This window comes from Capricornis sumatraensis, chromosome 1 (genome assembly GCF_032405125.1).
Source record: "Capricornis sumatraensis isolate serow.1 chromosome 1, serow.2, whole genome shotgun sequence".
NCBI lineage: Eukaryota > Metazoa > Chordata > Mammalia > Artiodactyla > Bovidae > Capricornis > Capricornis sumatraensis.
In genome coordinates, this window is record NC_091069.1 from 112,690,007 (window position 1) to 112,718,002 (window position 27,996).

At 40.4% G+C, this 27,996-nt stretch overlaps 1 protein-coding gene across 9 annotated transcripts in view; it reads left to right on the forward strand.

Annotated features, from left to right (window-relative positions):
• GRIK1 (glutamate ionotropic receptor kainate type subunit 1) overlaps positions 1-27,996 on the forward strand; it is a 466,511-nt gene that overhangs the window by 203,176 nt on the left and 235,339 nt on the right. The gene's annotated exons all lie outside the window — the stretch shown is intronic.

The following is a 27,996-nucleotide window of genomic DNA, read 5'->3' on the forward strand; positions in this document are numbered from 1 at the left end:
CAATCTTTCCCAACATCAAGGTCTTTTCCAAAGAGTCAGTTCTTCACATCGGGTGGCCAAAGTATTGTAGCTTCAGCTTCAGCATCAGTCTTTTCAATGAATATTCAAGACTGATTTCTTTTACAATTGACTGTTTTGATCTTCTTGTGCTCCAAGGGACTGTAAAGAGTCTTCTCCAACACCACAGTTCAAAAGCATACTTACTTTATTTGGGGTCACACACAATCATCGATGGGCAAAATATAGAACTGTCATCTAACTGTAATAGAAATAAACTTGATATAACTGAAAATAATAAGCCCCCTAACACACATAAGTCCTCAAACATGCACATGCTCTCTGACTCTTTCTGTTTCTGTCTCTCTGCCTGTCTCCCTCTCCAACAATATTTTATTCATGACAAAGGAGAATATAGTTTTTCTGTCTGACTTATCACATGCATTTCATGCCGAGTTAAGGAAATTTGACATGTTTTTCTGAGGATAAGTATAAAAATGGTTGTTGCTTTGAAGATTGAAAGCAAATATGTCACTTTCTAAAAGTAATTCTCAATGAATTAGGAAAATGGAATATTTCTGCTTCTTCTTGGGGACTCAACTTTCCCTGGGCTCAGTCAGATGGTGAACCTGCAAGATCACTGTGTCCTCAGACCAAACAGGAAGACTTATTTTGGAGATGGGGGGGGGGGTGTTTTTATCATAATTCACAACGAAATATCTCAGGGAAGAAGCCCTTAACACATTTTCCAAATCATTTTGAAATATTGGCTTAATTAAGATATGAAAGTGGGAGAGGAGCAGGTGAGATAACACAGGGCCAGTTTCCTCAGAAGTGGTCAAGCCAGCAAGCATTCCACTGAAGTTGAGACTCAGGATTTCTACCTAGCAGGCCATACCTGTTTCAAAACAACTTGCTCACCCACCAGCAACTAACTTGAAAACCTGAAGTTTAATTTTTGTCACACTTCTAAAGAACAAAAACCTAGAGTCACAGTCAATAAGGCATGCACAGAGTAAGAGCTATGATAAACCTAGACAGTATATTAAAAAGCAGAGACATCATTTTGCCAATAAAGGTCCATATAGTCAAAGCTTTGGTTTTTCCAGTAGTTCATGTATAGATGTGAGAGTTGAACCATAAAGAAGACTGAACACAGAATAATTGATTCTTCCTTAACTGTGGGGCTGGAGAAGACTCTTAAGACTCTCTTGGACTTCAAGGAGATCAAAGCAGTCAATCCTAAAGTAAATCAACCTGGAATATTCAGTGGGAGGACTGATGCTGAAGCTAAAGCTCCAATACTTTGGCAACCTGATGAGAAGAGCTGACTCATGGTAAACACCCTGATGCTGGGAAAGACTGAAGACAGGAGCAGAAGGGGATGGCAGAGGGTGAGATGGTTGGAGGCATTACCAACTCAATGGACATGAATCTGAGCAAATTCTGGGAGATAGCAGAGGACAGAGGAGCCTGACATGCTGTAGTCCATGGGGTTGCAGAGTCAGACATAACCTAGCAACTGAACAACAATAAGAGCAAAACCTTACTAAAACATTGTTGATTATTGGTTAGATTTGTTCTATCCTTGGTCAAATAATTTCCACTGAAGCTTAAGTACACACAGACCTGTCCTGATAAGGGTCAATATGTAAAGTAGAATTAGTCTTGTCCATCAGATATCTCTCATAAAGAGATCCCAGGAGTACACAGAAAACAATAAACTGCTATCATGAAACAATGAGTCACTTCAGGGAGCTGAACATGCATGTTCTTTCAAATACTGCCTGAAACTTTAAAATTTTTTATTTTATTTCGCAACAGTTGGCAAAATGAGACAATAAAGAATTGCCTTCACCCTGTATTTTGATTACAGTGTGATAGTAGCATCACTTTGGATTTCTGTCACCTTACTAGGATTCAGTTCAGTTCAATTCAGTCGCTCAGTCGTGTCTGAATCTTTGCGACCCCATGAACCGCAGCACACCAGGCCTCCCTGTCCATCACCATCTCCCGGAGTTCACTCAAACTCATGTCTATTGAGTCGGTGATGCCATCCAGCCATCTCATCCTCTGTCGTCCCCTTCTCCTCCTGCCCCCAATCCCTCCCAGCACCAGGGTCTTTTCCAATGAGTCAACTCTTCACATGAGGTGGCCAAACCCAGGGCTGATCTCCTTCAGAATGGACTGGTTGGATCTCCTTGCAGTCCAAGGGACTCTCAAGAGTCTTCTCCAACACCACAGTTCAAAAGCATCAATTCTTCGGCGCTCAGCTTTCTTCACAGTCCAACTCTCACATCCATACATGACCACTGGAAAAACCATAGCCTTAACTAGACAGACCTTAGTTGGCAAAGTAATGTCTCTGATTTTGAATATGCTATCTAGGTTGGTCATAACTTTCCTTCCAAGGAGTAAGCGTCTTTTAATTTCATGGCTGCAGTCACCATCTGCAGTGATTTTGGAGCCCCCCAAAATAGTCTGACACTGTTTCCATTGTTTCCCCATCTATTTCCCATGAAGTGATGGGACCAGATGCTATGATCTTCGTTTTCTAAATGTTGAGCTTTAAGCCAACTTTTTCACTCTCCTCTTTCACTTCCATCAAGAGGCTTTTTAGTTCCTCTTCACTATCTGCCATAAGGGTGGTATCATCTGCATATCTGAGGATATTGATATTTCTCCCAGCAATCTTGATTCCAGCTTGTGCTTCTTCCAGTCCAGCATTTCTCATGATGTACTCTGCATATAAGTTAAATAAGCAGGGTGACAATATACAACCTTGACATATTCATTTTCCTATTTGGAACCAGTCTGTTGTTTCATGTTATTAGGATTAAAAGAATATATATTTGGAGTGAACAAAGGGAAAATAACATTTCTGTAGACCGTTATTAAAAACACAATGTTATGTGCTTGAAGATCTGAGCTTTCTTCACCAGACACTGATAATGGGTATTTAAGATGGAAAGGCAGGAAGTAGAAGCTACATACCATGTTATATATTGGGTAATTTGCACATGAACTCATTTAATCTCCACAATGATTTATTGTTATTATTTTAACTTTTTGGACCCACCACACAACATGTGAGATTTTAATTCCTCAACCAGGGATCAAACACATCTCCTCTGCATTGGAAGCATGGAATCTTAACCACTGGGCCACCAGGGAAACCTTAGACCTATGATTTAGATGTTTATTTCTCTTTTACACAAAAAGACCCTGAAGCAAGACAATTAGAGCTGCTGAAGTTTACAGTGGGCCTTCCCCAGTGGCTCAGCAATAAAGAACCCACCTGCAATGCAGAAGACGAGGGTTCTATTCCTGGGTCAGGAAGCTTCCCTCGAGGAGGGCATGACAAATCACTCCAGTTTCCTTGCCTGGAGAATCCCATGGGCAGAGGAGCCTAGTGGGCTAGAGTCCATAGGGTAGCAAAGAGTGAGACATGACGGAAGTGAGTGAGAACCCATACATGCCCAAAGTTCATGGTATATGTCACTGATCCATTTTCTTTTTTTTTCTCACCATGGTGAGTGGCTCTACACTCTACCGAGATCTGCCACATGGGAGAGTCACCCTTGACCCAACTCTTCCTTTCACCCAATGCCACTCAATGAGTCTTAATGTTTTATGGTTTCATCTTTGACTCTGTTTACTTCTTTCTGCTCTGCCATGGGCATTAGTGTAATAACCTGTAGTCTGACTCCGTTACCTGTATCAACCTTTCTAACTAAGGATCAGGGATCAGGTTGTGCCATCTCCCTACTTACAGTCCTTTCATGGATTACCGTTGGCTGTAGAATGAGGTATAGGCTCTTTAATGCAGTTTACAACAGCAGTCAAGATCTGCTCCTTGCTTGCCACTTCAACTTTAGCCGTAAACACTCTGCATATCTTTCCCCTGTACTCCAAGCGTAATGTACCTTTTTCAGTTTCTTAAGTGTTCTTTCTTGACCTGGATCTCTTCACAAGCCATTCTGCTTGCTTCCAGATCCTCCCAGTTACCAGCTCTCTCTTTGTTAACACATATTTCCAGCCTTAGGAAATCTTCTTGGTATTTATTCCATGATTTGTATTGTGTTCACGCAATTTGTTGTGTCAGTTTGTGCTGCACATCAAAGTGAATCAGTTATACACATATATTTATGCATCCTTTTGTGGATTCTTTCCCTACATAGGTCATTACAGAGTATTGAGTAGAGTTACCTGTGCTATACAATAGGTCCTTATTAGTTATCTGTTTTGTATATGAAGTGTTAGTCACTCAGTGGTGTCCAACTCTTTGCGATGCCATGGACTGTAGACCGCCAGGCTCTTCTGTCCATGGGGTTTCCCAGGCAAGAATGCTGGAGTGGGTTGCCATTTCCTTCTCCGGGGGATCTTTCTGACCCAGGGGTCTGTGTCTCCTGCATTGCAGGCAGATTCTTATATATATGGTATATATTTTATATTTAGTAGTATATATATGTCAATTCCAATCTCCCAATTCACCCTGCCCCTCCCTCCCCCAGCAACCATACATTTGGTTTTTATATCTGTGCCTCTATTTCTGTTGTGTAAACACATTCATGTGTACTCTTTTTAGATTCCACAAAAAAGGGACATCATATATTTGTGTTTTTCTGTCTGACTTACTTCACTTAGTGCGACAATCTCTATGTCCATCCATGCTGCTGTAAATTATATTATTTTATTCTATTTCACGGTTGAGTATACATGTAGCATATCTTCTTTATCCATTCTTCTCTTGATGGGCATTTAGGTTGCTTCCATGTCCTGCATGCATGCTAAGCCGCTCCAGTGTCCGACTCTTTCAGATCGTAAGGACTATAGCCCTCCAGGCTCCTCTGTCCATGCAATTCTCCAGGGAAGAATACTGGAGTGGGCTGCTGATACTGGAATCATCCCGACGCAGGGAACAAGCCCGTGCCTCTTAAGTCTCCTGTATTGGCCGGTGGGTTCTTTATCACTAGCGCTACCTAGGAAGCCCGCATGCATGACTATTAGCCTCAGAAACACTTGGGAATTTGATAATGATGTGATTTCGAGGGCCATACCCAAGACCTATTGAATCAGAATCTCTGGAAATGGGATTGAACAATGTATGGTTTAATAAGTGCTCCTGGTGATTCTGATGCTGGTTCAAGTTTAGGGAACCCTGACTCCTGAGGATCACCTGGGGAGCTTCTGAAAGTACTGATACCTCAAATGACCTTATCTTACTTGATCTAGGTTGGGGGCTGAGAATTGGATCATTTTCTTGGCTTTAAGTTCTTCAACATGATTCTAATGTACAGTCAGGGAAGAGCTCTTCTCCCTTAGCCTAATTTAAATACAGTTTTGTTATTCCCTCTCTTGGCACTTGACACCTTTATTTGAATTTTTTTTTTTTTTCCTTTTAAACACTTCAGCTGATTGAATGGCTAAAACGAGGAGGCTGAAAGAGGAGCCTCTCAATGGGTTGCACATCCTCAGAACTTCAGTATCGGGATTCCAGACTTCTCAGTTCCTTCATAGTTTATGGCTGTCCATCAACAGTGCAGCTACAGGTTTCAACAGGCTGTCCAGTAGCAAGGGCAGAGAATGTACCAACCCCAGGGCAAATATATCAGGGGTGGGATTTGGTATATGTTAATAATCCACAGGCCCAGTGCAAAATGAAAATGCAGGCTCATTGTCCAAAACTGATTGAGTTATTAAAGAAGGCAGTAATAGAGCATGAATCCAAGTGTGGGGGTTTTCTAAACATGGGACCTGTGCAACGCACGATCTAAGGCCTTTGAAGGCAGCGCTGGTTGAGGTCAAGCTTTCAAAAGCATGGAGGTCAAGGAACAGCGCATTGCTCTATACACTGACATTCAATAGATGTCTGGCTACTTTAACTTCTGTTTCAACTGTGATACCTTATTAGATTAAAAGCGTGTCCAGAATTTATAAAGTTTTATTTTCCTAACAGAGCTTGAGTTGCTCACAATATCAGATAATAACTCATGTGCTTGAGTGCTAAGTCACTTCAGTCGTGTCTGGTTCTTTGTGACCCCATGGATTGTAGCCCACCAGGCTCCTCTGTCTACGGGATTCTCCAGGCAGGAATATTGGAGTGGGTAGCCAGTTACTTCTCCAGGAGATCTTCCCAACCCAGAGATCAAACCCATGTCTCTTATGTCTCCTGCATTGGCAGATGGATTCTTTACCACTAACACCACCTGAAAAGCCCAGATCATATCTTAAAGTTGTATCAATATATTTTGTAAAAGGGAAAGTGGCTGCCTATTCAGTAACCAACACTGCTTTTCAATATACTATCTAGGTGGTAAGTCTGAGTAAACTCCGGGAGTTGGCGATGGACAGGGAGGCCTGGTGTGCTGTGATTCATGGGGTCGCAAAGAGTCAGACATGACTGAGAGACTGAACTGAACTGAACTAATTCAGTAACCAAAGAAAACAAAATTAGTTTCAGTTGACAAACCAAGGAACCACTGGGTATGAGGAAACTATAATTCACTGTAGAAGATAGAGTTGCAGGGGAAAGCAAGGTGGGGATGAATGTCATGCTGGTAGAGTTTATATTCAGAAATATGTAAATCCAAGAAGTAGCAGAAAATGTGGCACCCTTATTTTTGCATGCATCATCTAGTATAGAGTCTGGCTATATATAGCTTAACAAGTTAGACTGAATAAATGAGTGATTTTTCAGATAGAAAAAAAAGATAGACAAGGCTTAAAAAAGTATGTTGCTTTGATATTTCAAGCTGAAGGAAAGCAATTCAAAGTGCCTTCCTTTATGATGGAATTCTCTACCAGGTGCATGGATGCCACTGGAATATGTTACAAATTTACTGCAATACTGACCCCACTCTGTCCTCCATTTTTTTTTTTTTTTTGTCCTGGTGTGTTCTGTACACATTTTTATCATTTTCTAAATGAGCTATATAGTGTGCAAAGAGGTTGGAAAGCACTGGCTATGACTTGTAGAGATATAAAGGCATCCACGTGGGACAATCTGATTGCAGCCTACGTTTGATGAAGTAGTGTGTGCTCTGTGTAAGGTGTGACAAAGAGGTGGTAGGAAACTTTTCATGACTCTATCTTGTCAAAGGACGGGTGGCCATCTATCAAAAAGAACTGCCTGCATAGTTCTAATAGACAAGAAAGAAGACTTGAGAATACCAAAGGTGATGCTATTAATAATTACCCAATACAGGTGAAGAAAGACCAGCTCTTTCATATGAACATTTGCCAGGGCTCATTTTGAAACATTTCCAGGATACACTGCCCCAACCTGAAATGAGCTGAAGCCCGGAAGGATCAGGACCCGTTGTGTCCTCTGCGTTTTTCTTTTGCCGGTTTTCATGCTTACAGAATGTTCAAAAGCAGAACTTAGACTGATGCAGAGGAAACAAGTGTCCTATTTCTACTGCTTTGTCTTAACATAGCTAATGCAAAAAGAGATTTTTGTAACAAATTATAAAGCATTGGTTTTCTAGGCTTCCTAATGAAGAATTTAACTATCAATAAAGGATACTCTATTTGTACTACATCTTTATTAGCCTCCTCTTTCTCAACGTCATCACCATTGTCATCATTAACAGTGTTTATTCGTTTCTCCTGCACTCCCTCTTGAATGAAGAAATACAAGTTTAAACAAAAGAGCAAGAAATACAATCACTGGTCTCTAGGAAATTTAGATCTAAGGCATAAACTTTGACACAGAAAGAATATATGAAATAAATCGAGGCATGATTCGCATAAACTAAAAAGAATCTGCAATATAATATTTATAATACATGTAATTAACTATACACTGGGAAGTGAATGGGCCCACCTACTGTGCAATCTGCTTCTGCTTAATTTGTTTGTGGCTCTCTGTACACGTTGAGTGCTTGAACCTTTTAAGGATTTCTTCCTTGGGTTTCAAATATGAGAATTTACAACCTGGTTTTAAGCAGTGCCCTTTTTATAATAAGGAAAATTTTATGCCTGCAATTAGCTTTTACTCAAAAAAAAGGAAGAAAAATGACAAGTAGTTAATTGTATTCCTCTCCTAAAAGATAAGAAAGATTAAGCTTTGCCCTTGATTACATGAAAGACTGTGTCCTTGTAGCCTGAAACATTTCACCGTTGACTTTTGACTTTGTTGAAATAAAATGTAAAAAATTATATGTTGATACAACAGCTTATTATGAAATTATAAATAAGCTCCATGATATCTCCAAAAGAGATTCATTCGTAAGAGTGATAATGCTATTAGAACTGATCATATATTTTCAAAAACTAGTTTTAATAAAAAAATTTTTTGTAATTTAAAGACAGAAGGGCAGCAAACACTTTTAAACTATGACTTGAGGTATTTTTCAGTAATAAACAAAATTGAATGAGATTGATTTTCTTACCTTATGGACCAAGACATCCATTTTGATTTTAAAAAAAAATAGGGTGTTTTTGTTGTTGTTCAGTCACCAAGTCATGTCTGACTCTGTGTAGCATGCCAGGCCTCCCTGTCCCTCACCATCTCCCAGAGTTTGTCCAGGGTCATGTCCATTGAATTGGTGATGTCATCCAACCACTTCATCTTCTGTCGCCCTCTTCTCCTTTTGCCTTCAATCTTTCCCAGCATCAGGGTCTTTTCCAATGAGTTGGTTAGTCGCATCAGGTGGCCAAAGTATTGGAGCTTCAGTCCTTCCAATGACTATTCTGGATCAATATCCTTTAGGATTGACTGGTTTGAGATCCTGAAGTCCAAGGCACTCTCAAGAATCTTCTCCAGCACCACAGTGCAAAAGCATCAATTCTTTGGTGCTCTGTCTTCTTTCTGGGATATTAGCATTTAGAAAGAGTCAGTGGAGTAAAAGAAATATTCCAGTGAAAAGAAACAAGTCTTCCAAAATGAGTGGGAGTTGGTGATGGACAGGGAGGCCTGGCATGCTGCGATTCATGGGGTCACAAAGAGTCAGACACGACTAAGTGACTGAACTGAACTGAACTGAACTGAACTGAACTGAACTGGACTGAACTGAAACCACAATATGCCATGGCACTTCTAGAATAGGTGAGTCTCAACTAACAAACTAGCAGGCTGATATTATAACCCCAGTAGTGATATTCAAAATATTTGACACCTGAGGGGCTTGGAATCAACTAATTAAGCACATCCCAGAGCCGAAGCAGGAGGCTATCTGTTCAAGTGTTTATCTTTAACTTGCTGAAACTCAAGGAGTGTAAGTAGCTTCACAGGAAGGATTTAGGGGGCTGGATTAGTGATGGAGTGCCCACAGACTTAAGACAGAAGCTATTTACCAACTAGTACAGAAGTATTTTTATATTTTAACTACTGGTACAGCCAGAAAGTGCTCCCTGGTTGATTCCCCTTGGTGTGATTCTCCCCAAGGGGATATCATTTACTCTTCAGTGAGGTCTAGCCATCACCCCCCACACACACTGACTTGGGTAGTATAGGGGACCAGATCAGCTTTTTCACATCCGTGTAGCTTCAGGTGTATGAATACTTTTCCCATGAATCCAATTATTGGCGTTCATTTGTTTCAGCTCAGTCTCTTAGTCGTGTCCAATTGTTTGAGACCCCATGGATGGCAGCACGCTAGGCTCCCCTGTCTACCACCAACTCACGGAGCTTGGTCAAACCCATGTCCATTGAGTGAGTGATGCTGTCTAACCATCTCATCCTTTGTCATCCCGTTCTTCTCCTGCCTTCAATCTTTCCCAGCATCAAGATCTTTTCTGAGTCAGTTCTTCACATTAGGTGGCCAAAGTATTGGAGTTTCAGCTTCAGCATCAATCCTTCCAATGAATATTCAGGACTGACTTCCTTTCGGATGGACTGGTTTGATCTCCTTGCAGTCCAATGGACTCTCAATAGTTTTTTTCAACACCACAGTTCAAAAGCATCAATTCTTTGGCGCTCAGCTTTCTTTATGGTCCAACTCTCACATCTATACATGACTACTGGAAAAACCATAGCTTTAACTAGATGGACTATTATTGGCAAAGTAATGTCTCTCCTTTTTAGTATGGTGTCTAGGTTGATCACAGCTTTTCTTCCAAGGGGCAAGTGTCTTTTAATTTTATGACTGCAGTCACCATCTGCAGTGACTTTGGAGCCCAAGAAAATAAAGCCTCTCACTGTTTCCATTATTTCCCCATCTATTTGCCATGAAGTGATGAGACCAGGTGCCATGATCTTAGTTTTCTGAATGTTGAGCTTTAAGCCAACTTTTTCACTCTCCTCTTTCACTTTCATCAATAGGCTCTTTAATTCTACTTTGCTTTCTGCCATAAGGGTGGTGCCATCTGCATATCTGAGGTTATCGATATATCTCCCGGCAATCTTGATTTCAGATTGTGCTTCATTCAGCCTGGCATTTCACATGATATATTCTGCATGTAAGTTAAATAAGCAGGGTGACTATACAGCCTTGACATACTCGTTTCCCGATTTGGAACCAGTCTGTTGTTACATGTCTGGTTCTAACTGTGGCTTCTTGACCTGCATACAGATGTCTCAGGAGGCAGATAAGGTGGTCTCATATTCCCATCTCTTTAAGAATTCTCCACAGTTTGTTTTGATCCATACAATCAAAGGCTTTAGCCTAGTCAATAAAGCAGAAATCGATGTTTTTCTGAAACTCTCTTGTTTTCTCTATGGTCCAACGGATGTTGGCAATTTGATCTCTGATTCCTCTACCTTTTCTAAATCCTGCTTAAACATCTGGAAGTTCATGGTTCATGAACTGTTGAAGCCTTGCTTGGAGAATTTTGAGCGTTTCATTGGTAGTGTGTGAGATGAATGCAATTGTGCGGTAGTTTGAACATTCTTTGGTATTGCCTTTCTTTGGGATTGGAATGAAAACTGCCCTTTTCCAGTCCTGTGGCCACTGCTGAGTTTTCCAAATTTGCTAGCATATTGAATGAAGCACTTTCACAGCATCATCTTTTAAGATTTGAAATAAATAGCTCAGTTGGAATTCCATCACCTCCACTAGCTTTGTTCGTAGTGATACTTCCTAAGGCCCACTTGACTTCGCATTCCAGGATGTCTGGTTCTAGGTGGGTGATCACACCATTATGATTATCTAGGTCATGAAGGTCTTTTATAGTTCTTCTGTGTATTCTTGTCACCTCTTCTTAATATCTTCTGCTTCATTTGTTTAAAAAAAAAATCAAGGCTGAATAATAACACTTCTCTAAGCAGCATGACTTCTGCTCCAACCAAGATCATAGTTGGTCCAAAATACAAGAGTATCACCCTGCTGATCCTCAGCAAAAGTCAATCACCATTAGATGAAAATAGGAGTAAAGATAATTAGTCCCTCAATAGACTTATTTTCCCCTATAAAGCTTGTATTTTCAGTTCCTACACTCTGCTAGTTATTGAGATCCTTATATTTATGACAAGAAAGAGTCCCTCTTCTACCAAATATTTGTATGAAATCCTCTGGGAGAAAACTGAATGAGTAACTCTTTGGGGGGAATAAGACAGTATGAGCTTTGTTTTTGTACATACTTCACAGAAACGATACTAATTCAAACTTTTAAAAATTGGCATTTTAATATTTAAATAACTTACTAGAATAAACCTCAAATGATTAAAATCCATTGGCATGATTGTGTGCATATTTTGACAGTTACACATGGAAACGTTAATAAAATATCAGAACAAATTATAATATGAAACTGTATTTAATTAAATTTTTCTAATACATCCATATTCATTAAATCATCTTTAATGATTTGGTATCAGTAATTCCCTCCTGACTCACCCTACTTCCTAATTTAGAATGCTTATTAAAAAGAAAATAACTCTGTTTTCTGTTTCATGCTGGAATAAAGTGGTACTGTTTTGCATTAACCACTACCTAGGACTTAGGCATGCAAGTATTTTGCCTTTATGAATTTCCCATGAAAGCATTTTGAGATGATTGTTTCAGTGATGATGTTTAAGGAAACCTTGAACAAATATTGAAATAAAATATTTCAGTTAGTTGTTTTTAACGAGACAGGTTAGGACCAAAGGCAGTAATGAGGTTGCTAACCTGTGTGCACAACTAAGGAACTAGATACATTTGAGTCACATGTTCTAAAAAAGTCTGTTGTAAGTTACAGGCATGTGTGTGTTTGTCCAAGAAATGGACATGTTTCTCTGCTGGCGAGGTGTCTCTGTGGTCAGCTGCCTGCCTAGCCTCAGTGATGACTACAGGTGCATGCTTTGTATTGTTGTTTAGTCGCCAAGTCACGTCCAACTCTTTTGTGACCCCATAGACTGTAGCCCACCAGGCTCCTCTGTCCATGGGATTTCCAAGGCAAGAATACTGGAGTGGGTCACCATTGCCTTCTCCAATGGATCTTCCCGACCCTGGGAGTGAAACTGCATCTCCTGCACTGGCAGGCAGATTCTTTATCACTGAGCCACCAGAGGAGCCTCTGTTTTATATAAAGTATACATAAATATTACTAGTCATTTATCCCAGTAACAGAAGTGCAGACGACGGTCATGGTTAGAGCCATAAGCATCCCTGGTGACCTTTCACTTCATCACAGTGCTGTTGGAAATGTTACATGGGGAAGAGAGAAGAGTCTCATATCCAGACATGGACACCAACTGAGAAGGGAATCTGGACATTTATTAACATTCAGGGCATTTAGTAAGTACCCTAGCTGAAGCTTTGGTTGACCAGCATGTTTTCAATTCAGGACAAAGACTTGGCTTTATCTTTGGAGCATAAACTTTAAAAGATGAGTTATCTAATCATTCTAGATAAGTCACTAAGCAGTATTTGCATCAAGCAGAATAAGAAGGACTATGTATTAACTCATAGAAGGGTTCCCCCTGCATCCAAACAGTCAGGGAATGACTATGGAACTTATGGGATTTTATCTGGATTGTAAAGCGCAGAAGGTAAGGAATCTACCTACAATGCAGGAGACTCGGTTTCAATCTTTGGGTCAGGAGGATCACCTGGAGAAGGAAATGGCAACCCACCCCAGTTTTCTTGACTGGAGAATTCCATGAGCCAGGACTCCTGGAGAGCAACAGCCCATGGGGTCACAAAAGAGTCAGACACAACTGAGCAATTGACAGTTTCACTTTCATCTGGATTGCAAAAGACATGTAGGGTAAACTGTTACAGAAAGAAAATCTATTCAGGTCTTAGCCATTCACCTATCCAGTCAAATCAACTCAAATATTCACTGAGTGCTTAATTAGTTTCCTAGGGCTGCTATGACAAAGTACCACGACTGAGTGACTTGGAATAATAGAACTGTGCTATCTCAAAGTCCTGGAAGCTAGAAGCCTAAATCAAAATGTAGGTAAGGTTGGTTCTTTCTAAGCATTTTGAGAGGGGATCATTCCATTCCTCTCTCCTAGCTTCTCAGTTGCTCCTCATCTTGCCGATGGTACTCTTCTGTGTCTTCACATAATCTTTCCTTTTATGTGTCTTTACGTCCAAAGTTCCTCTTTCTATAAAGACACTAGTTATATCCCACTAGGTCCCACTGTAATGAATTTATTTTAGCTTGATTACCTCTGTAAAAACCCTCTCTCCCAGTAAGGTCAGTTTTTGAGGTACTAGGGGTTAGGATTTCAACACGTCATTTGTTGGAGACATAATTACACTCATAATAAACACCTACTAGCTACCAGGTGCTGTGTGAGGCATTCACAAATGGTTAAGACACAGTTGTTGCCCTCATTGTGTGTCATCTAGCAGATGTAATAATCACTGAGATAAAAAATGTTTACTAGAACAACAGTAATTGATTGATACCTCTCTGCCTGCTGCTGCTGCTGCTGCTGCTAAGTCGCTTCAGTTGTGTCTGACTCTGTGCGACCCCATAGACAGCAGCCCACCAGGCTCCCCCATCCCTGGGATTCTCCAGGCAAGAACACTGGAGTGGGTTGCCATTTCCTTCTCCAATGCATGAAAGTGAAAAGTGAAAGTGAAGCCGCTCAGTCCTGTCCGACTCCTTGCGACCCCATGGACCGCAGCCTACCAGGTTCCTCCGTCCATGGGATTTTCCAGGCAAGACCTCTCTGCCTGAGACTCTTCTAAATGCTTTAAAGTGGTTTCCCATAATCCTACAACAACTTGATGAGGTGAGCATGGTTTACTACAACATTTAGGAACAACTTCAAAGAAATATTATATTTCACTTGAGCTTGAATAATTGATTAGGAATTCTTCAGTCAAAGGAGAAGGTATATCAGGAACACTGTGTGAGCAAAGTCACAGAAATGAGGCCTGAAAGGGTATGTGTAAGGAACAGAGAGTAATCGAATATGATTTTATGGGATGAAAATAGTCAACCAGACAATTCTTCCATGTGCCATACATTTCTCACTTCCTCCCTGGATTTCCCTGATCTGCAGCATGGAATTCAAGAGGCACTGCCGAGGACTCATGCCTATATATTTTAGGAATAGAGGGATATCAGAGTGTGTGTGTGTGTGTGTGTGTGTGTGTGTGTGCACGCGTGCATGCATGCACTCAGTCACTCGGTTGCATCTGATTCTTTGTGACCCCATGGACTGTAGCCTGCCAGGCTCCTCTGTCCATGGGATTTCAGAGGCAAAAATACTGCCATTTTCTCTTCCAAGGGATCTTTCCACAGGGAATTAAACCTGTGTCTCTTGTGTCTCATTCATTGGCAGCTGGATTCTTTATCACTGTGCCACCTGGAAAGCCCTTGAGGGATGTCAAGATCCATTGACATTTTTAACTAATGGGGATAGCAACCAATACATTATGCTTTCCCCTTTCATCTCCTGGAAGGACAGTTCTAAAACACCATTCACAGGGCTTTCAGAAGTTCCAAAGGAGTCAAACACCAGTTAACCATAGTGATGGCCAACTCAATAATAAATCCTACTGTCTTTCACTTCTTCCTACTTCACTCTGTCGTCCTAGGCTGCTGCTTCCCAAAAATCACAATCCTAAGCAAACTGTGTATTCAAGCCTTGACCTTATTCCTCACTTTCAAAAGTACCCAGTATAAGACATTTGGTATCAGATATTATTTTTCCAATTCCAGAGATGTAAACAACTGATTTATAAATTACATTTCCAAAGTCACACCCTTTCAGGCAAACCTAGAATTAGCGTCTAGGTCTTTGGCTTCCTGAAGATCTTCCCTACAAAAGAGCTCATCCAACCTAGAGAACTCTCATTTACCACATTTCCAGTATAAGCCCTTGACAGTACTTTGCATGCAGGAAAGCAGTTCTGATCCTTTCTATACCCTAACTTCTGCCTCAGAGGAGGGGTGGCTGAGTCCAGCTGCCAGCACCACAGAACAATTTTCTCTAAGAGGAGCTTAAGAATAATTTTATCTGAAGTGAAACTGCAACAGCAAGTTACGAAAGTAAAATGCAAATGTTCTGTCTCTTAGGGTTTTCCCACTGTACAAAAAACAAGAATTTCAACTGAGGAGAAATTAACTAGAACCAAAAGGAAAGGGAAGAAGAGTAGAGACATCTGACTCAAAGATAGGCCTGCTTGATTGCCTCCACCACCATCCAATTAAAAGTTTAAGCATGGGAGCCTTTGGAGACCTTGAAAATTGTGTCTGATTATGCTGAAGACATTTCTACTTTAGAGAAATAAATATATTAATGAGGTGCTTCCCCTACAAAGTCCAGAGCCCTGTATTTTAAAAGATTATGATTTATAAAAGATTTTTGTTTTGAAATTCTTTTATTTTTGCACCTGCCTTCTGAACTTCTTTTTCTGCAAAGGTCACCCCAAGTTCCATAATGCAGGGAGGATTCATTCTCTTAATGGCACTAAAAGCTACACGTGTGAATGAATTGCCATCTAGATTAATTATAGAAAATGTTCAAAAAATTACATTATCATTGTGTATTCCATTAAGATGTTCTATCACATAGATAATGATACCTTTTGACCACAATTGACATCCACAGACATCTTGGAAATAATTAGAACAACACCTAAGATTACAGAATATTTAGAAAAAAGTAGTGTCCTATATTTTTATCTACTTCCCATGATTTTATGATTCATTAATACTCAAAGATTTGGTGACTTAAATACACTGTGTAATTCTCTAATGATCTTCCTGTTGTTTCCATGGGCTGAATTCTATCCCTCCTATGGATAGGGTATATGCAAATACCACTCAGCCCCATAAAGATGCTGCCCAGCTACCTTAGCATGTTCTATAATTACCATGGAATGTGCTATGGAAAGGCTGACCCTGTAAAGTATACTCCTAGTTTACTGTTAAGCTAGTTAAGCCCTCAGAATCCTTAGTCTTTGGGAAACAATACAATAATACAGTCTTTCCCGCATTTGGGGAGCTTATTTCATTAAGAGAGACAAATGGAAGAAACTTTGAAGAAAAATCTCTGTGCTGTAGCTTTAAGAAGATTTAGAAGGGGAGAAGACCTTTTCAAAGCACATACTTCCCTTGGGGATAAAATAAACTTTATTCTCCCCTCTTATACAGATAATTTTTCAGAGGAGTCCCTATGATGAGGCATCTCCTACCATGCTTGTGGACAGTTGTCTTGTTGTGTGAGATAGAATATTTAGAAGCAGGTAGCTACTTACTGTACCAATGCTAGTGTGTGGTCTCAAGTCCTTGATGAACTGTGATAACTTACGGAGAACAGTGTCAGATTCATGATCTCCAAAGAAGAAGACTTAATTTCGGGACCAGGGACCAAACTTGATCACTCAAGAGCTTTAGTATAGCAAAGTTTTACTAAATTGAAAAGGTACAGAGAAAGCTTCTGACATAGACATCAGAAGGGGGATGGAGAATGCCCCCCTTGCTAGTCTAAGCAAGTGAGTTATATTCTTTTTTAATTAGTTATTACAATAAATCAAAAGAATGTCTCAAGGTTGTAAAGATCTTACTAGATCCACTCCCATAATTTACATTTTAAGATAACAGGATAGCCAGAAAGGTTTTCAGGAAGGAAAAACTGTCCTCAAGCAAGATACATTGCTATTATATAATCCTTAGTACAGGGTTTAAACTAAATTGTTCATTGTGTAATCATCAGTTCCAGGCCTAAAAAAAAAAAAAAGGTTTCATGTGATTAAGACTAAGGAATGTAGAGGGGAAAAAAGATGTTTGTCCTTTTCTCCTCCTTGAGAATTCCAGACCCCTATCTCCTCCTGAGAAACCCTGGACTTCCTATGAACCTGCCTAGGAATTTACTCTCTCAACTGTTCATTCTGTTTGTCAGTAAAATAAAGTATAAAATATGATGATTTTGAAAGTTCTGCAGGCCTCTCGACAAGGTCTGATCTAATTTCTGGCTTCAAGAGATGAGAGTCAGACCTCTATGCTATGGTTTTTCAACCTCAGCACTATTGATGTTTAGGGTTGGTTTATCCCTAATGAGGACTGTCTTGTGCATTGCAGGGTGTTGAAGAACATCCCCATCCCTTCCCACTACACACCAGTAGCACCAACCCATTTGTAATAATCAAAACCATTTCCAGACACTGCCAGGTATCTCCTGGGGTGGAGGGGGAGGGGAGTGAGGCGGGAAGAACCTTACCTGGAACTGCACCCTTGATTAAAAACCCATATTTATGTGAGCAGGGCTTCCCTGGCTGCTCAGACAGTAAAGAATCAGTCTGCAGTGCAGGAGACTTGGGTTTGATCCCTGGGTCAGCAAGATCCTCTGGAGAAGGAAATGGCAGCCCACTCCAGTATTCTTGCCAGTCAATCCCATGGACAGAAGAACCTGGCAGGCTAAGGTCTATGAGGTCCCCAAGAGTCAGACACGACTGAGCAACTAACACACACCTTTTAATGTCAGCAACATATTTCTTGAAAGGATTTTAAGTCATGAGTCTGGACATAAGATATGCTAGGAGAATACTGAGTTCTCTAAGAATAATTTTCTTATCACAGACCAGACCAGTAATAAAGAAATATTGACAGGAAGTAGAGAAGCACTGTTTCTGGTTCAAACACACATATACAAATCGAATGTTTTTCACTCATGACACTTCTGACACCAAATGTGTAGGGTTTTTCTATTTCTGCTTTTTTCCCCCCACACAAACCTAATCTCTCTGGGGCTTCTTCAGTGACTCAGCAGTAAAATCTCCACCTGAAATGCAGGAGATTTGCAAGAAGCATGGTTTTGATCCCTAGGTTGGGAAGATCTCTGGAGAAGAAAATGGTAACTCACTCCAGTATTCTTGCCTGGAGAATCCCATGGACAGAGGAGCCTGGCGGGCTACAGCCCATGGGGTCGTAAAGAGTAGGGCATGACTGAACCATTAAACAACAACAACAATCTAGTCTCTCAGCCCCTGGACACTACCTGAGTACCCTACAATCCCATTCTAACACTAACTAACTAGAGTAAATGCAGATTCTATACTTTATGAGCTCAGCCCTATTTTACTTTATTTATTTACTTATTTTTGGTTACACCATCTGCAGGATCTTAGTTCTGTAGCCAAGGATCAAACCCACAGCCTGGGCAGTGAAAAATGAGTCCTAACCACTGGACTACCAGAGAATTCCTGGACTCAGTCCCCTCTTAGATGCCCATCATAAGTCTGGGTCTCCCATTCTTCTAACCAACTGACTATAAGTTGGGGGTCCCTTCAATTTCCTCTCAAATTTAATAATTTGCTAGAATAACTCATAAAACTAAGGAAAGCACTTCATTTACTATCACTGCTTTATTATGAAGACTAGAAGCCAGGAAGAACAAGATGGAAGAGACACACAGGGCAAGGTATCTGGAAAGGGGCGTGGAACCTTACCTGGCACTACAATGCATTCTATTACATGAGCGTGACTGACTAAACCATTGACCGTTGGTGATTAACAATCTTCAGCATATCTCCCTTCCGCGGTCTCAGACGGGGCTGAAAGTTCCAACCCTATAAGCACACCATGTGTCTCTCTGACCACCAGTCCTAAGCCATCTAGGACCCCCCAGATCAACCGTCTCATTAGCACACAAAAGACCTACTTATCACTCCAGAGATTCACTTCAAATCAATTGTGTTAAGAACTGGGACTCTGAACAAATACTCTGACAAAAAATAACCCTATCATCCCATCACTCAGGAAGTTGCAAGGGTTTCATTTTTATTTTAATTTTTGGCTGTGCTGCATGGCATGTGGGATTTCATTTCCCCAACCAGGGATCAAACCTGTGCCCCCTGCAGTAGAAGCACAAGACTTTCCCACTGGGCCACCAGAGAATTCCCTACAAGGGTTTTAGAAGCTCTGCACTAGGAACGGTGGAGAAAATATAGAATTCTTATTATACTACAACAAAACTACAAGTATAATCTCAATTTGCTCTGTCTGCCAACAGGATTCCTACCTGTTGTTCCTTCTCCCTCTTAATTCCCCTTCAAGGCACAAGTTACTGTCTTCAGACAGATGGTGGTCCAGAGAGCATCATTTTCCCTGATAGGCCTCTCTGTGACTATTGGGGAAACAATCTTAAATTTGGACCCAGAATGAGAGGAATTTTATAGACTGTGAAGTTGAATGATAGAAGGAAGGCAGAATGTGATAGCTTAAGTAAATCTGTGGCCATCTCTATGGAGCACTGAGTAATCTCTTAGAATAGGAGATAGTAAGGAGACCACTCAAGGTGGGAAAATAAAAGACTGGAAGGAAATCACACAGTGGAGAAGTAAGATTTCCCCATTACTTGAAAGTATAATCTCTACCTTCAAGCAAGCCAGAAAATACACGTATTAGATTTTATTATAAAATAACAGGAAAGGGAAAAAGTGCTAGACTGTAATGCAATACATGCAAGGTGCTCAAATAACTTAAAAATAAATAGAGGTGTTTGACTTCTGGGCATTACATCAGCACAGTCCTCTGTTCTTCTAAGAGCTCAGACTTTGCCAGAGGCGGGGGTCATTAGAAGGGAGACAGACGTGCAAAGAGGTCATGGTCTTCTAAAAGAAATGTATTTTAGTACTTCTTTTCCAATTTGAAAATAATGTTTCATTTCAACCTATTAGCTTTTCATTTTAAAACCAGTAATAAAGTATAATATTTTAAGAAGGTTTGGAACACATTTTACAAAGAGTCTAGGAACTGAATATTGACATCCTTAGATTATTTTGAATCCACATGTTTAATATCTCTAGATTTGATTATTTAATCTAGTGAAACTACGAAAAATGAAGTTTATTCAAGCTAAAAATAAATTTAATTCTTATGCCCAAACCACCAAAAAGTGAGTATTAGTTCAGTTCAGTTCAGTCGCTCAGTCGTGTCCAACTCTTTGTGACCCCATGAATCACAGCACGCCGGGCCTCCCTGTCCATCACCAACTCCCAGAGTTCACTCAGACTCATGTCCATTAAGTCAGTGATGCCATCCAGCCATCTCACAATGTTTTTAATTCTGATGCTTTCCTCAAGGGCAAGTATTTTCCTGAAATTAGCTAGATACTATAGATATCTAGAAATCAATAACCTCAGGACCTTCACCATAAGATCACTAGTGCATGAGCATAGAGGTTATCAGTTTTGTTTGAGGCGCTTCAATATTGAACTCGCTTGGGGAATTTAGGCATCAAATTTTGGATCATTTGCCTGGAAGTTAATTAGCCCTTTGGGGTGGTGTTTCCTTTGAATGACATTCAAGGGAAATAGGAGAGCCTGAGCTGACAGAAAATTTTAGATGACTTTGCAATAGAGAAATTACTTTTTTATGGATATGGGGAAGCTAATGCTGTCACCTAATAGTAATTAACTCTGCTTAGCAAAAGCCCCAGCAGGTGTATGAAATTAGCACATTGCCATATATCACTTTTCGGACAAAGGTCTGTATAGTCAAAGACATAGTTTTTCCAGTAGTCATGTATGAATGTGAGAGCTGGACCATAAAGGAGGCTGAGCGCCAAAGAATTGATGCTTTCAAACTGTGGTGCTGGAGAAGGCTCTTGAGAGTCCCTTGGAGAGCAAGGAGATCAAACCGGCCCATCCTAAAGGAAATCAACCTTGAATATTCATTGGAAGGATTGATGCTGAAACTGAAGCTCCACTACTTTGGCCACCTGATGGGAAGAGCCACCTCATTAGAAAAGACCTTAATGTTGGGAATGATTGAGGGCAAGAAGAGAAGTCAGCAACAGAAGATGAGATGGTTGCATGGCATCCCTGACTCAATGAACATGAGTTTGAGCAAACTCAGGGAGATAGTGAAGGACAGAGAAGCCTGGCATGCTGAGTCTATAGGGTCATAAAGGGTTGGACACGACTTAGTGACTGAACAATAGTACTACAAAGCCCCTGCTTTCTTGCTCAGGGAAAGGAGGAAATAAATAAATGTTTTTCAACTTCAATGGAAAAACAGTGTTTTCTCTGGGCTATTATACTAGCAAGTGGTTCTTGATCTTAGACAATGTTTGCACCATCCATTTTTCTTTCTTCATTCTTCTTGTTGCTGGTAGGAAGCCTGGATGCCTTATTCTCCCAGTTCCCAGACACTCGACATGGCCTTCTCAACCAACGCTCCTTGCATCATCTTCAGTGCCTGGATGAGCCCTTCGCATTCCAGGTTTCTCTCCATCCCTTCTCCTTCTCAATTATGCTCCTGAAATTGTACACATCTCTTAAAGATAGCAGAAGAATCTCAAAGTAATTGATGTCTTTCTTGGAGAACTAACTCATTTATTCATTTAACCAACATTTTATTTGGCATCCACCTGATGTTCAGGAAATACATAAATCCTAAAACATCTCATTTCACATCAGCAGCTTCCACAATGAGGGACTATCCCAAACAGAAATTTGAGTGGAGCCAGAAATTAAATTTAGATCCAATGGTGCATACTTTGGGCTTCCCAAGTGACACTAGTGGTAAAGAACCCATAAGACACATGGGTTAGATCCCTGGGTGAGGAAGATCCCCTGGAGGAGGGTGTGGCAACCCACTCCAGTATTCTTGCCTGGAGAATCCCATGGAGGAGCCTGGAGGGCTTCAGTTCATCGGGTCACAAAGAGTTGGACATGATTGAAGCGACTTAGTAAGCACACATGTGCGTACTTTGGGCACACAATTATACATTCTATTTACTGTTTTATTAGCAACAGTTGTTTGAAGGCAATAATTTCATGTCATGGGAGGCTCAAGCCCAGCCCAGTTCAGCCTTGTTCTGGTCTCCTTATCAGGCCTTGTTTTACAGGATTGAAATCACAATCATGTTAAGGGTCACCCTTTCCTGAAGCAGCAGAAGCATATTTGGTTCTTACTCCATGATCAGATGCAATTTACCCTTCTGGCTCTGACACATTGAGGACAAGGCAAAAGACAGCACAAGAGCACAAAGATAGGACCACTAATGAGCTTTAATACTAACCCCAAACCCTCCAGTTACTTACCACAAATAACTTGACCATCACTGGACAGAGAGCTCCAATATTCTGAGGGTTTATGTCAAAAGCTATTCAGACTCCTTAGTAGAGAGGAACCTGACATCAAGTTAGAGGAGGAACATTGGTTTCTTTTCCGAAGTGGAAGTCAAGTTATGAGTCTGGGGGAAGTGGGAGCAAAATCTGGTCTTACATCTTTTCCTTATAAATTAGAATCTTCCAACTTCAGAAGAAAATCTCCACTCTCCTTGTGATACAACATGAACCTACACACCAAGTACTACACTGAGCACTGACAAGGACTTGCCCTTGAAACTAAATCAAAGGACACAGAAAGAAAATTGGGACTGGCTGGTTGTGTGAGAAAAGCATCACTGTGCAGTCTAAAGGTGACCTTGTAGAACCTCCCAAACTGAATGCATGGTGGTCGTCTCCTCCTGGCGCCGCTAGAATCAAATTCTTACTGCACAGACAGACTCACGAGCTGTCTTCCCAACTCTTAGATAATCAAACAATAGGAATATGCACTCCTGAAAAGTTATTCATCTCTTTTCCAATCACAGTTGGAGTTGTAGTAGAATTAAAATAGCGATTGTTACTTAAATAGATGTAATAATTGAAGATTAGAATGGATAACTTGTAGGTGACCTGCTTACCTTCAAAAGTAATTTCCAGCAATTTGCTGAATGAAACAGTGGACCCATTGTCTTTTTTGATAAATTAATAATTTAAAAATGAAAGAAAGGCTGTAATTTTAAAAATTAACTCTAGTGCATGTCTGATTTTTCTTTTAAATTAGCCTTTCAGGAAATCTCAGAATGCTACACATAATGTCACTTTTCAGTGAAGATATGAAGACTGGCTCTAAGAGTTGTAATTTCTATTACCTGTTAACTGGAGAAATCACATATGTACCCGTCACTGGGCTGGAGTACTACATGGAGAAAGCTGTGAAAAGATGAAAACAACAACAAAAAAGATCTCCATATTTCAAATATTTTCTTGTGGAAAAAGTTGAACTGCATAGCTTTATAGCTTTATTTCATGTAATAAAAGCTTTTCTAAAAGTCTAGCTGTAGTTGTAAAGGCATAAGCAGAATTCAGATTGAAAGGCTTAACTGAAGGTGTCATGTAGTGAATCCTCTTCAAAAATAAGGAATTTGGGAAACTGAATATTTACCCTAACATACATGGTAGATATGGGCTTTCCGGGTGGCACTAGTGGTAAAGAACCTGCCTGCCAATGCAGGATACATAAGAGAAATAGGTTGGTTCCCTGCTGGGTCAGGAAGATAGATCCTCCTGGAAGAGGGCATAGCCACCCACTCCACTATTCTTGCCTGGAGAATTCCATGGACAGAGGAGCCTGGCAGGCTACAGTCCTCAGGGTTGCAAAGAGTTGGACATGACTGAAGTGACTTAGCATGCATACACGCATAGAGTAGATACATAAATACTGATATATATGTTTTGTTTTCTTTTTCATTTCAGGGTTGGTTTTCCTGTTTCAAGTTATACGATGCAATACTATCTGATATGTTTTCTCAGCATATGTATCACATCTTTAATAAGGCTAAATGGGGGGCTTGGTCTTAGTGCCCCAGAGAAATAAAGACTATTTCATTGCATTCACCTCCATCTTTCTGGAACTCTGCCGCACTGGGGCTATGGTCTTTCCAGCAAGCTGGGTATGTTGGCAAGGAATGTTGAAGATTCTTACAAGTCTAATAATGTGGCTTTTGGTTTGGAGATCCACAACAGAGCATGAATTAAATGCAAACACAATGGGTAAGATACTAATAGAAAAGAGAAAGAGGTGTGTGGCTCCAAGAGGTAGACACCAGCCTGACAAAGGGCTTGTGGGGAAATGGAGAATTTCTGACAACTTGGACAAATCCTAGGTCTCCCTACACAACCAGTCCTTGCCTAGCCCCTCGTACAGTAGATTCTCCAAGACATGACATTGCTTTGTACTCACCAAGCAACATACACGAAGGCTGTGTGCTATTAACCTAAGTCCGTCAATGAAAATGGTGAGTGTCCTCCTTTGCAATATCCAAGTGCAATTACTTGGAATCTGGAACGTTTCTGCATCTGAATTACTAGAATCTCTTTCAAGAGAAATGTGCATCTTGAGGTTGTGTGGAGTGTAAGCCACTGACAGATGTAGTTTTCGATTTGTGCTTCTGTTTACAACTTTAACTGCAGAGAATGAGTCAATCTATAGCCACTGGGTTTTGAGATGCCACCACAAGATGGTGTATAAACATGACCTACTGGAATTACTCCCAGTGACTTTCAAAGTTAGTAGCAGTTTTATTGTGGGAAGCTGTTAGAATTAAACTCTGTGAGGCAACTCTGTGCACCACGGAGCTACCCCATGGAGTGCTGATTGCTCTTCAATACTAATTTGATCATGTGCCACCATTAATGGTGAAATGGGAAAGTTTCAAGACACTGTCAGGCTCAAAATAACTTCCCTGTCTAACCCCTCAGCTCACTTGTATTTAAGCTACAGAGAACAGCTAAGTGTCTCTTATTTAAAGGCCTGGCACTCTCTTGGCTTTAAAGCAGGGGTCCCCACCCTCTGATGTCTACTGCCCGATGATTTGAGGTGGAAAAGATATAATAATAATCTAAAGAAAGTCTGCAGTAAAAGTAATTCACTTGAATCATCCCCAGATCAACCCCCCACCCCAGCCCTTGGAAAAAATGTCTTCCAAGAAATAGCTCCATGGTGCCAAAGGCTGGGGACTGATGCTTTAAGGGACATATCTGTGCCTGAGTCACAATTCAGTCACCCAGGGAAGTGGCACCTTTACTCACCTTATCTCTCAGTGAGTGTTTTCCAAGGCATGTAACCTGATAACCAGGCCATGAATATGAGCATGTGGGAGGTGAAAAGAAGATGTACTGGAACAACCTCAGACCTAAGCAACACTGCATACACCTGGGACAGGCAGAAAGCACGTTAGAGAGAGCAAGGAAGGCTTCAGAGCAGAAAATTTAGAATCAAAGACCAACCACTTAATCTCTTTAGGTCTCCTATTCCACACTCCAAAACAGGAAGACAATAAATCTCTCTCATGCAATGAGCTGTAAAAACTGGAATAGATACATAGGAAAAATTATTTTAGACACATAATAATGATTATTAGAGACTTCCTATAAATAGGCTTCCCTGGTGGCTCAGCAGTAAAGAACCTGTCTGCAATTCAGGAGACTTGCAGGAGACGTGGGTTCGATCCCTCAGTCAGGAAGATACCCTGAAAGAAGAAATGGCAACCCACTCCAGTTATTCTTGCTGGAAATTCCCATAGACAGAGGCGCAGGCTGCAGTTACATGGGTTGCAAAAGAGTTGGACCCAACTGAGCGACTGAACAACATAGATTCTACAGCCACTCTATTACCTATTACTATTTGAAAAAGCTTGAGCAACTGCTAGTTTTAGTTTTGGTTTACTCAGACTTTTTAAATACTCTAGGGAAAAATGTGTTTATTAAGATCATCCAGGACAAATCAATCTTAGCATCTGTCACTGTCTGTCTTCCAAGGGGGAATAAGAGTTGATGAAAGAGGGAACGGCAAGTGGCAACCCATAGTGATCACTAGTCAACAATCCAGATAAAGCTAATGGCATTATTCTTTCTCAACCCTTAAGAATACATCCTACTTATGGTTAAGCCCAATATTCCATTTCTACTAAACCCTCTACTAAAATTGCGTTGACTTTTCCCTGTGTGTTTCTATGCTTCCTTGCTTTGTTCTGGTTTCTGACTTCTGATCTCCCTCTGGTCCTCCTCTCTCTATTCTCCTTCTGATCATGTCTGTCAGTCAGCCTGGAGGTAATACATCATCTATGACTGCTGAGACGCAAGAAGCAAATTAAAAAAAATTGAGTACTGCTCTGCCAGGCACTCTATTCACTAGGTGTTTTATGTACGTTAATTCAACTGATCTTAATGACAATCTTGAAAGCATAGCCTTTTCCTTTTACAAATCAGAAAACTGAGCTCTTTTCAGTTCTTCAAGAATATTCTTGAAAGTCTCTTAGAGAGTTGTTTCTGAAGTCAGAATCTGAATCCAGGCTCATCTATCACCTTCCTAGTGCTGGTGCAGAGCAGCCTTCCTAGCAGACTCCCCTAAATTAGAGCCATATGTTTATTGTTTTTCTTTTCTTTTTTTTTTTTTTTCTGTTTTCTGGTTGCTTTTATGAGCTTCTTGTGAATCCAGAGAAAGCAGATCAGAAGCACGACTTTTGGTGTAACCCTTTTAGATCTGAGATGTCATAAAAGACTCAAGAGAGAATATCGGACTAGAAAAGATGCCAGTATCCCACTAAATGCTTGCTAATGACCTGAGCAGAGGCCCTGGCTTTGAAATCATCCATTCATATTTTTACTCAGTGGTTGAAAGCTATATGAGCAAATAGTGATTTCCTTGATTGGAAGTAAACAATTCTAATAATGTTTTGTGAGAAGCCCTTCCAAAGCCATCACATTAATTTGTCTGTCTTGTTTTAATCTCTTGGCCTTATTTTAGTACAATATGTATGGACAAAAATTTCTTGCTTCTCAGCAGACTTCTTCTTATTTACTAACCTTTAACTTTGTCTGCTTTGCCAAGGAACTAGACTATATTTCCCAGGCTTTGTTACTTTTAGGGGGTCCATGTGATTAAATTCTGGCCAGTGACCCAAACAACTGCAAGGTGGAAGGCTCCCTAATATGGGACATACTCCCTCTTCTCAGCATAATGACCCTTACTTCACTCTAATTTGAGCAAAAAATAGTTTATTGTCTCAGGCCACTAAGATCTGGGGAGAGTTTGTCACAGACAGCCTATAATCCATTTCATAACAAATACTATCTTCTTCATGGATTTAAAGTAATGTTTCTCACTTGGGAGTGAGTTTTCTCCCCTGAGGTTCTACGGCAACATCCAGAGATATTTTTAGTGGTCATAGCTGGGAAGAAGGGTGATGTTAGTGGGCAGAGGCCAGGAAGGTTGCTAAACATCCAAAATTCCAGGACCACCCCCACAACAAAGAATTATCTAGTCTGTCACTAGGGCCAAAGTTGGAAGGCACTGGTTAAAATTAAGTCCTCTAAAAGAGTGATAATCTAGTAAATATTCAATATGTTTTCACTGATTGGCTGATTCTTTGAACAAGAATATAAGAAAAAATGATGCTATCCTAAGGCCAACAGTCTTTTTTTTTTTTTTTTAATTTTAAAATCTTTAATTCTTACATGTGTTCCCAAACATGAAACCCCCTCCCACCTTCCTCCCCATAACATCTCTGTGTGTCATCCCCATGCACCAGCCCCATCTGCTAACAAAAAAAAATCAGTGTCATAGAAGCAGTCATCATTTATGTTTCAAATTTTCTATACTTAGCAATTTAGAAATATATTCATTTTATACTAATAATTCATTAGTATTATCATAATAGCATCACCAACTCAATGGACATGAATTTGAGCAAACTCGAGGAGACAGTGGAGGACAGAGGAGCCTGGTGTCCTGCAGCTCATGGGGTTGCAAAGAGTTAGACATTATTAAGGAACTGAACAATAACAAAATTAATATATTAATTGTGTTACTTAATCATTCGGCAAATTT